The sequence below is a fragment of the Pan paniscus genome, chromosome 6, assembly GCF_029289425.2.
Source record: "Pan paniscus chromosome 6, NHGRI_mPanPan1-v2.0_pri, whole genome shotgun sequence".
Taxonomy (NCBI): Eukaryota; Metazoa; Chordata; class Mammalia; order Primates; family Hominidae; genus Pan; species Pan paniscus.
In genome coordinates this window covers 52,950,099-52,961,433 of record NC_073255.2, presented here as the reverse complement: position 1 = coordinate 52,961,433, position 11,335 = coordinate 52,950,099, and the positions used below count along the sequence as shown (strand labels likewise).

At 42.4% G+C, this 11,335-nt stretch overlaps 1 protein-coding gene across 1 annotated transcript in view; it reads left to right on the top strand.

Annotated features, from left to right (window-relative positions):
- The window catches only part of SUN3 (Sad1 and UNC84 domain containing 3), a 100,550-nt gene that overhangs the window by 3,000 nt on the left and 86,215 nt on the right, over positions 1 to 11,335 (top strand). The window contains exon 2 of the mRNA XM_055115923.3: positions 2,483 to 2,568. The gene's annotated coding sequence lies outside the window, so the exon portion shown is untranslated. The remainder of the gene's footprint in view (positions 1 to 2,482; positions 2,569 to 11,335) is intronic.

Genomic DNA, 11,335 nt, shown 5'->3' with positions numbered 1-11,335 from the left:
GCAGGAAAGTCTGGAAGAGACCCAGGGCTTGCAGGCTCAGCCAGGATCCCCCTGCTCCTCAACAAGGTCTTTGGGCTCTTTCAGATTTCTAGAACACCCCTCAGAGAGGGCAGAAATTGAGCCGCAGTGTTTTCTAAACAGCTGCCTGGTCCATTCGTGGGTCATGAAACCCATGTGGTGGGTCACAGCTAGCATTTTCATTGTCAATGAGACAGAATGGAGTGGAAAAGCCTCTGCCTGCTTTCCACACCGGAGCACGTACTTTTGTCACACGAACTATGACTCAGACACCACAAACCCAGACCAGGCCCCCAGGTCAGAAGTTGACTCCCCTGAGGCCTGTGGTGAGACTACAGCATGACTCAGACCCCTGAGATTTCAAATTCTTGCCAAAATACAAAAAGCGAGATTCTTCCCGCCAACTCTCACTCATCATATAGAGCTACTCCGTCCCCTGACCCACCCCCAGCTCAGATAGGCTCACAGTGGCAGGCCCACTCCCCTGGCAGCTGAGTCCAGTCTGATGAGCCATCACTTTCCCAGGTTGCTGGTCCTAGTAGTCAACAAAGAGAGTCAAACTCTGTAAAATATTTGAAGAGATTTATCCTAAGCCAAATGTGAATGACCATGGCCCGTGACACAGCAAACAGCCCTCAGGAGGTTCTGAGGACACGTGCCCAAGGCGGTCAGAGTGCAGCTTGGTTTTATACGTTTTAGGAATGCATGAGACAGCAATCAAATACATTTAAGAAATACATTGGTTTGGTCCAGAAAGGCAGGACAACTCAAAGCGGGGTAGGGGGCAGGGTTCAAGGCTATAGGTAAATTTAGACATTTTCTGGTTTACAATTGGTTGAGTTTGTCTAAAGACCTGGATTGATAGAAAGGAAATGTCCAGGTTAAGATAAAAGATTGTGGAGACCAAGGGTATTTGAAGTCTTATAGTGGCTGCCCTTAGAGACAATAGATGACAAATGTTTCCTATTCAGATCTTTAATAAAAGGTGCTAGACACTTAGTTAATCTCTTTTTTTTTTTTTTTTTTTGAGATGGAGTCTCACACTCTCGCCCAGGCTGGCGTGCGGTGGCGCGATCTCGGCTCACTGAAAGCTCCGCCTCCCAGGTTCACGCCACTCTCCTGCCTCAGCCTCCCGAGTAGCTGGGATTACAGGCGCCCGCCACCACACCCGGCTAATTTTTGTATTTTTAGTAGGGACAGAGTTTCACCATGTTAGCCAGGATGGTCTCGATCTCCTGACCTTGTGATCCACCCGCCTCGGCCTCCCAAAGTGCTGGGATTACAGGCGTGAGCCACCGCGCCCGGCCAGTTAATCTCTTTAAAATTGGGAGAGCCTGGAAGAAAAAGCTCTAGCTATGTTAATAGAGATTTTTTACAGATGCAAATTTCCCCCACAAAGGACAGCTTTGCAGGGCCATTTCAAGATATGGCAAAGAAACATGTTTTGGGATAAAATATTTTTATTTTCTTCCCTGTCTCGTAATGTTATGCCAGAGTCAGGTTGGAAAGTAAGTCACGATATATAGGGTTAAATAAAACCCATCTCATGAGAATTCATCGTTTATAGGGCATGACTCCCCAGATCCCTTAGATAAGAATTTGGGCAAGATAAAAAAAAACGTCAGAGCTTAGTCCTCACAGTCAATGGCTAGCCTCCAAGGAAGTGGAGGATTCCCACAGGATTCCAGCTGCCCAGAGGCTTCACAGGCATATCCATGTTTACAGAAAAGATACAGGCCATGAGATATTTATACAAAACACTTAGGAGTCACAGCCAGCTACCCAACGGATGCCAATGGCTGACTGGTTCTTGGCCTCTCAGTCTTCACCTTTAGGAGAGGTGGTGCTGGCAGGATGTGGTATTTCTCATTCAGGGCCTCTGGAACCATCTAATCTAGGAAACACCCTTGTCTCATGCCTTGCTGCCACACAGCTCCATTTGCTCTCCAGTTTTCCAAGAAGCCTTCTACCTGACTGGTTTTGCTCTAAACCACCATCTCAGACTGAAATTCTTCACAAATTCCACCCAGGAATAATAAGGGTTCATTTCTGAACTGGACTCAGCATGCCATATGACCCATGGAGATATTTTCCTCATGAGATTTGACACAGGGGTCGTTGGCCATGCCGTACCCTAGCTGATGACTGGGCAAGTTACCAAAAACCATCTGAGCCAGCCTCCTCGTCTATGCAAGGGAATAATATGGTTCTGCAGGATGATTGGGGTCAGGGAAAAATATATTCAAATTAGCAAATTCTTGCCAAAATACAAAAAGCGAGATTCTTCCCACCAACTCTCACTCATCATATAGAACTACCCAGTGCCCCATGTATACAAATGTAACAAGCCTGCATGTTGTGCACATGTACCCTAAAACTTAAAGTATCATAATAATAAAATTTTAAAAAAAAGAAGGCTTTTCTGGTTCATTGTTCTGTTTGTTATTCTGCTGCTTATGTTTAGAAAACACGCAGAGAGCTAGGATGAAGCATTCTTGGAGCCACCTCGTTAGAAAAATGAAGTCTGATGCCTTGCTTTCACAATGGCTGGTAAGAGTATAGTTTTAATCTATCATGGTTTCCTTATGCTTGCTATCTCACATGTCAGGTAAAGCTATTTGCTCCCTCGTCTCACTCTATCCCATTTGTACCCCTAGGTAGGAGAATGTGGTCTGGAAAATGAGGTGTCACTGGTGATCAGACATCATCACTTTTCTAGTGACTGTCAGCTTAGTTTTGTCCTACAGTTGTCTTGATTTCCAGCTAGGTAATGAGTGTGACATATCTTTAAGGTTTGGGTGTGCCAATGTACTGGAGACAGAAAATTGACTCACTAATTAAACCATAGCCTGAAACTTGCATGTTCAATACAGGCCTGCAATTTCCTTTACCTAGGCTTGGTCTCAGGTATTCTTCATAGTAAAGATGATATTGCTATTGTATCACTATGATTCATGATGTTAGGACACCAAATTCCTCATTACATCTTTATTTTAAACTTCTAAACTAGTATAGCTCCTAGGATTAAAAGGATTGCAGATTTTTAATTTTTTTTAAAAAGAGGCAGTATTTAGGTGTACCTGGTAGGGGAGAGAACAAGCATAAGGAAAAATGAATAAATTGGGGCTGTACTGTTACCAGCCATTTTGAAGACAAGGTAAAGCTTTTTCATTTTTCTGATGAGGCAGCTCTGGGAATGCATCATCTTGGTTCCCTGCATGTTCTCTGGGCATGGGAAGCAGCATAACAAACAGAACAAAGGAGTAGAAAGCTTTCTATTTCTTACCCCATGCAATTGTTTGATTTTGAGATTTGAGCTAGGTATTTCAAGGACTGCCATTAACCAGCTATGTAACCTGGTGTTAACTGTTAAGTTTTACTCACTTCAAATTTGCTTTTGTTTCTCCAAAACGTTTTGCACATTTATAAGATAAATAAAAATCAGCATTTTTAGAAGGCAGCTATGATCACCACTCTACCACCAATGCCACTAAAATCTGTGTTCTTGATTACCTGCTGGAAATAACAATGTAATTCCTAAAATACTCAGTATAAGTTAAGTGATACATTACAAGTAAAGATCATGTGTTAAGTTTCAAGTTTCACTTAATGTTCTTAATAAAATAATGGTAGTTTGAATTCTCTACAAATATGTTCAGCCTATAATATTCTAAATTTACAGATGCTTGAGAACACATAATATTTTTGATTAACTGAATGTCAAACTATTATCCTACCGTGTAAATAGCATAGAAATTTTAACTATAGTCTTTAAAAAATCAAATATCATTGGTAGGGAAGTATAAATGTATGTTTTTTTAAAACACAACATTAAAAGGTTGAGGTTATAACTTTCATAAAGATGAAATCACTATTTAAAAGCTGCACATACACTGATTATTCTTGTTTGTTTGTCTTAGAAGATGTATCTTTAAATTGCTGGAAGATATCATGAATATTTTCATTGCTAATTATTGGTAAAGTCTTTAGTATATGTCAGTTCTGTTTGTGTGGGTATGGTTGCTGTAATGCGGCTTAAAAAAAAACAATGCTTCATATCAGTGAAAGCTCTTCTTTGGTTTAATTTGGGTTGTGGTTATATTGTTTTTTCATATCATGTGAGCTGATTGCAAGGGATTAACCCAAAATGAGCCACTTCACTTAAAATTATTCTATATGTTAGTTTGTGAATTCTGTTGTTGGTATTTAAATGTATATCATAGTTTAATCATATCACATAAAGTTGTGATTTCAGGAATACTTTATATTTCTTTTGCTGTTTTTGCTTGTGACAATTGACTAGTCCACCACATAGAATTTCTTAGTCTTTCTAACACTAGTTGAACATTTGAACTGACCAGATGATTTTATGGAAAGAGCATGAGACAATGGAAGTCAAATCTCTATTCTATACCTTGCTTTGCCCCTTTCTGGCTACAGGAGCCTCAGAAGTCACTCAGAGATGCAGCAAAGTGCAGGGGATCAAACCATTGATTGCTGAATTTGAGTCTTACTTTCGTCATTTATTATTAGCTGTGTGACAGCTGGTAAATTAACTTAATCTCTCTGTCTCTGTGTTTTCATTTGTAAATGGTATTAATATTAGTGCCTCTCCCCCAGGGTTCTTAAGGAGATTAAAGCAGTTGATATTTGTAAAGTACTTAGAATATTGCCTGTACAGCTAATTATTTAATAACATTTTAATATGATGTGACCTCATTAGATCTGATGTCTACAAACAGTACTTTGAGTTTGAGAATTGTTATCATTTTAAGTGTTTCTTGCCTTTGTTTTCAATATATCTTGAAATTATTAAACTTCGACTGGTGAAAAAAAAAAAAAGAACTACTCAGTGCCCTGAGATACCTTCTATATCACTGCTTTTTTAAAAGCTGCAGGTTGGTTAAATCTTACATCTATGTTGTCATAGATCAGCAGTCCTCAATTTTTTTGGCAGATATTTTTTCTACAGACGTGGGGGTATGGGGGCGATGGTTTCAGGGTGATTCAAGCACAGTTCATTTATTGCTCATTTATTTCTATTACATTGTAATATATAATGAAATATTAAATAATTATGCAATCCATTATCATGTAGAATCAATGGGAGCCCTGAGCGTGTTTTCCTGCAACTAGACAGCCCCACCTGGGGGTGATGGGAGATAGTGACAGATCATCAGGCATTAGATTTTCATAAGGAGCATGCAACCTAGATCCCTCACATGCACAGTTCACAATAGGGTTCATGCTCCTATGAGAATCTAATGTTGCCCCTGATCTGACAGAAGGCAGAGCTTGGGTGATAACATGAGCAATGAAAAGTGGCCATAAATACAGACGAAGCTTTGCTCATTCACCCCCTGCTCACCTCCTGGTGTGCAGCCCAGTTCCCAACAGGCCATGCACTGGTTCTGATCCATGGTCCAGGGATTGGGGGCCCCTGGCAGAGATGACCCTTAAAGGTGTGCTGATATAAATTACTAAGGGGTTCACTGTTCATTTTCTGGAAGTGCTTTTTGGCTTAGGAAGCCAAAAAGCATGTGGTGTGGAAATGTCCAGGAGTCTGTGAGAGGACAAGTGCTGTCAGATCATCCAGGTGCCTTGAGCTGTCCCCACGGGTTCCTTTCCTGCTCTCTGAACATGTCCTGCTGCTGCTCCATGCCTTTCTACTCAGTGTTCACTCACCCTGCAGGCGTCTTCTCTTCCTTCCTCATTTAGGTCTCAACGTAAAGGTCATCTCCCAGATAGCCTTCCCTGAACCCCAGTTCTTCTAGAGCCCTATTCCTGAAATTCTAGCCCATTGACCCCTGCATTTTTTAAATTGCATTTTAATTGTTATGAAGTTTTAAGGAATAACACAGAGGGATCCCTTGTACTCCTTACCTGGTTTCCCTCAGAGGTAATGTCTTGAAAAACTATAGGAGGGTGTCACACCCAGGATATGGCATTAACATAATCCACCAATCTTCAGATTTCCTGTTTTTCTTGTACTCATTTTGTGCTGGATTTAGTCCTATACAATTCTGTCACAGTGAGGCCGGGCACAGTGGCTCACGCCTGTAATCCCAGCACTTTGGGAGGCCGAGGCAGGCGGATCACGAGGTCAGGAGATTGAGACCATCCTGGCTAACACCGTGAAACCCCGTCTCTACTAAAAATACAAAAAAAAAAATTAGCAGGACATGGTGGCGGGTGCCTGTAGTCCCAGCTACTCAGGAGGCTAAGGCAGGAGAATGGCCTGAACCTGGGAGGCAGAGCTTGCAGTGAGCCGAGATCGCGCCACTGTACTCCAGCCTGGGTGACAGAGCAAGACTCCATCTCAAGGAAAAAAAAAAAAATTCTGTCAAAGTGTGATACCATCGCAGTCAAGATCCTCAGCAGTTTCAGGATCCCTCATTTGGTCTTTCATAGCTCACCCATCTCACCCCCAATTCCCCTTCACCCACTCCAACCCTAAGCCTGGCATCCACTAATCTGTCTTCCATTCCTAAAATTTTACCATTTCATGAATGTTACATACATGGAAACATACAGTGTGCAACCTTTTGGAATTGGCTTTTTTCACTCCACATAACTCCTCAGACTTTCACCCATGTTGTGTGTATCGGTAGTTCATTCCTTTTTATTGCTGAGCCATATACCATGGTGTGATGTGCCATAGTTTAACGACTCACTTGTTGAAAGACATCCAGGCTGTTTTCAGTGTTAGGCTATTAAGAATAAAGCTGGCATGAAATTTCATGTATGCAATTACCATACAACTCAGCAACAACTTTTCTTCCCTCTTGGATAAATGCCCAGAGTGCACTTGCTGAGTGGTATGGTAATTGCATGTTTAGTTCTATAAGAAGTTGCCCAACTATTTTTCAGAGTGGCTATAATGTTTTATATCTGTTATCTAACTGAAATAGAGTCCACTCACCTGGCATGGGAAGACCAGTTATCCACACTGAGGTTTGTAGGCACCAAGTAAGGAGCATCAGCCAGCTCACACTTAAGTCCTGAGCTCCCTGATGCCTATCAGCTAAGGTTTTTGTTTTGTTTTGTTTTGTTTTTGTTTTGAGACAGTCTTGCTTTGTCACCCAGGCTGGAGTGCAGTGGTGCAATCTCAGCCAACTGCAGCCTCTGCCTCCCGGGTTCAAGCGATTCTCCTGCCTCATCCTCCTGAGTAGCTGGGACTACAGGTGCCTGCCATCATGCGAGGCTAATTTTTGTATTTTTAGTAGAGACGGGGTTTCACCACGTTGGACAGGCTGGCCTCAAACTCCTGACCTCAGGTGATCTGTCTGCCTTGGTCTCCCAAAGTGCAAGGATTACAAGCCACCACACCCGGCCAGGTAAGGCGTTTTTAAGGCAGGGGTAATTTCAGGAAAGCACACACTACAGGCAAAATTTTAAATCAATACATGGAGGTCACACATTGGTTTTGGCCTAAAGGATGGGCTATGAAATGGGAGCTTTCAGGTCACAGGTTAATTCAAAGATACTCTGATTTCCAACTGGCTAAGGAAGAGAAGCTTTGTTTTAAAATTTGGGGTCAGCAAAGAATGTTACTTCTGGCTCATGGCTGTGACTTCCTCCAGACCCCTCAGGAAAAAATTTAGAATGAAGAATGATAGTCAAGAGTTCAGTCCCCAGTTCCCCTTATCTGAGGTCTATGTGCTGGCAGATCCATTTGGTACGGGTCTGCGTTCCTGAAAAACAACTCAGGGACATATGTGAAGCTATTATCTTTAGCTTCTGTAGGGGAACCAAACATCCTGTGATTCTAGCTTCCTCGGCTATTGTTCTAAGCTACTGTTACCTTCTTGCTTATCAGGTTGCTTATGTACTTCGCAGGGCCAGCTACATGCCTAGAATTTCCCTTGAAGAAACTCAGGATTTTCCTTTATTGCTGTGCTTGAAGGGTGGGGGACCTGCAGGTCCCTAAGAGGGGTGTCCTTGCTCCATCTCACATTCCCACAAGCAATTTATGAGAGATCCAGGTTCTTTGCATCCTCACCAGTATTTAATGTTGTCATTTTGTAAAATTTTAGGGATTCTGATGGATGTGCAGTGATGTTTCAATGTCTCATTGTGGTCTTAATTTGCCCTTACTAGTGGCTAATGATGTTGAGCTTTTTTTTTTTTTTTTTTTTTGAGACGGAGTCTCGCTCCGTCATCCAGGCTGGAGTGCAGTGGCGCGATCTCGGCTCACTGCAAGCTCTGTCTCCCAGGTTCATGCCATTCTCCTGCCTTGGCCTCCCAAGTAGCTGGGACTACAGGCGCCCACCACCATGCCTGGCTAATTTTTTGTATTTTTAGTAGAGACAGGGTTTCCCCATGTTAGCCAGGATGGTCTCGATCTCCTGACCTCGTGATCCGCCCGCCTCGGCCTCCCAATGTGCTGGGATTACAGGTGTAAACCATTGTGCCTAGCCGATGTTGAGCATCTTTTGATGCTTATTGACATCTGTATATCTGCTTTGGTGAAATATTTGTTCATGTCTTTTCCCCATTTTCTAATTGAATGGTTTGGGTTTTCTGTTGTTGTTGTTGTTGTTATTCTTGTTGAGATTTGAGAGTTCTTTGTATATTCTAGATATCAGTCTTTTGTTGAGTACATGTTTGCAAATATTTTTCCCTGTTTTAGTTTGTCATTTTATCCTCTTCATATATTTGAGCTGTCATAGAACATTTTTAAAAATTTTCGATTTTTTTTTTTTTGAGACACAGTCTTGCTGTGTTGCCCAGGCTGGAGTGCAGTGGCGTGATCTCAGCTCACTGCAACCTCCACCACCTGGGTTCTAGCTATTCTCCTGCCCCAGCCTCCAGAGTAGCTAGGATTACAGGTGCCCACCACCATGCCTGGCTAATTTTTATATTTTTAGTAGAATCAGGGTTTCACCATGTTGGCCAGGCTGGTCTTGAACTACTGACCTCAAGTGATCCACCTGCCTTGGCCTCCCAAAGTGCTGGAATTACAGGCGTGAGCCACCATGCCTGGCCTTAATTTTCAATTTGATTTTAATTTTTAATTCATATATCATCCCTTTTGTGAATTGTGCTTTTGTTGTCAAGACTCTCTTCCCAGCCCTAGATCCTGAAAATTTCCTTTTATGTTTTTTTCTAAAAGTTTAATAGTCTTCTACTTTGCAGTTAAGTTTATGGTCTGTTTTTAGGTGTGATGGTTGGGTGAAGATGATTTTTTTTTTTTTTGCCTATGGATATCCAGTTGCTGTAGGACCATTCATTGAAAAGGCTATCCTTCTCCGTTGAAATGCTTTGGCATTTTGTCAGAGTTTAGTTGAGCTTATTTGTATGGGTCTGTTTCTGGGTTTTCTATTCTGTTCCAGTCGTGTGTGTGTCTGTCCCTCTTCTGTCGATATTGTACTCTTTTCATCACTGTACTAGGCTTTAACATAGGGTAGAGTGATTTTCCTGTTAGATTCTTCTTTGTTAAGATGTTAAGCTATTCCAAGGCCTATCCCTTTCCATATACTTTTTTTTTTTCTTGAGACAGGGTCTTGCTCTGTCTCCCAGACTGGAGTACAGCGGTGCGATCATGGCTCACTGCAGCCTTCACTTCCTGGGCTTAAGTAATCCATCTGCTTCAGCCTCACTTGTAGCTGGGACCACAGGTGTGTGCCACCATGCCCACCTAATTTTTTAATTTTTTTATACAGAGAGGATTTCACCATGTTTCTCAGACTGGTCTCAAACTCCTGGGCTCAAGTGATCCTCCCATCTCAGCCTCTCAAAGTGCTGGGATTACAGGTGTGAGCCACTACACCCAGCTCGTATAAATTTGAGAACACACACATCTATGTCTGCGAAAAAATAAAATAAAGCAAAACATACTGGGATTCTGATAGAGAGCGTATTAAACCTATAGATCAATTTGGGTAGTGACTAAGCCTCTCTTTTTTTGACCAAGCTTGAGCCAGATTCCTTGAGTCCCCTTTCTTTCTTTCTTTCTTTTTTAACGGAGTCTCGCTCTGTCACCCAGGCTGGAGTGCAGTGGAGCTATCTCGGCTCACTGCAGCCTCCGCCTCCTGGGTTCACACCATTCTCCTACCTCAGCCCCCCGAGTAGCTGGGACTACAGGTGCCCGCCACCATGCCCGGCTAATTTTTTTGTATTTTTAGTAGAGACGGGGTTTCACCGTGTTAGCCACGATGGTCTCGATCTCCTGATCTCGTGACCCGCCCGCCTCAGCCTCCCAAAGTGCTGGGATTACAGGTTGAGCCACTACGCCCGGCCTCTGAGTCCCCTTTCTGACTAGAACCTGATCTGTCCTTAGTCCATAGTATATGTCCACTTAGTTGAGTTTTAGCAATAATCCTGCTGAGTTAATTTAGCAAAAGTCCCATATGCTTGATATCTGATCAAATTTCTAATTATTTGCCCTAGATACCTTATCACCTTGCCTTGTCTTCAGCAAGTAGGTTGATTCAGTTTAGCCAGAATCCCCTTAGCCTAGATGTTTCCTCTTAGTAATTTTCTATCTACTGACCCTGTACAGCTCCTTGGCTGTAAATTCCCACTTATCCTTGTATTAGTTGTTGAACCCAGCTGTAACACCTGATGGGTTCTTCCTGGCTGTTGCACAGACAAAACCAGTTCACTGAGACCACAGTATTACAGTAAAGAAAGAGTTTAATTAAAGCAAGGCAGCTGAGCAGAAGGACTGGGGTTATCACTCAAATCAGTCTGAAAACTCAAGAGACAAGTTTTTATAGATAACTTGGTGGGCAGGGGGCTAAGGAATTGGTGCTGCTGATTGAAAAATTGAGCCAGCCTCTGGGTGTGGGCTACATGCCTGGTAGAGCCATGAGTCATGGCTCCAGATGAAGTCAGCTGGTTGCCAGAAGGCAAAAATCTGAAAACCATCTCAAAAGACCAATCTTAGGTTCTACAATAGTGATGTTATCTACAGGAGCAATTGGTGAAGTCACCAATCTTGTGACCTCTGGCCACATGACTCCTGGGAAGTAAAGAATTATAGAAACTGTGCCTACATTTTAGCAGAGTTCAGGTCCCTCCCATGATCCTAATCTCATGGCCTTTCACTAATTTTGAGTCCCTGAACAAGGAGGGGCTTAGTTTTAGGGAAGTGCTATTGTTATCCTTGTTTCCAACTTAAACTATAAACTAAATTCCTCCTGTGATTAGCTTGGCCTGTGTGCAGGAATGAGTGAACACAGTCAGCCTGTGAGACTAGAAGCAAGATGTTGTCAGCCATATTAGGTTTCTCTCATGGTCATAATTTTTGCAAATATGCTTTCACAATCTCTTTCTCCTACTGTAAAAACCCATCACAGTGGTGCCTATATCT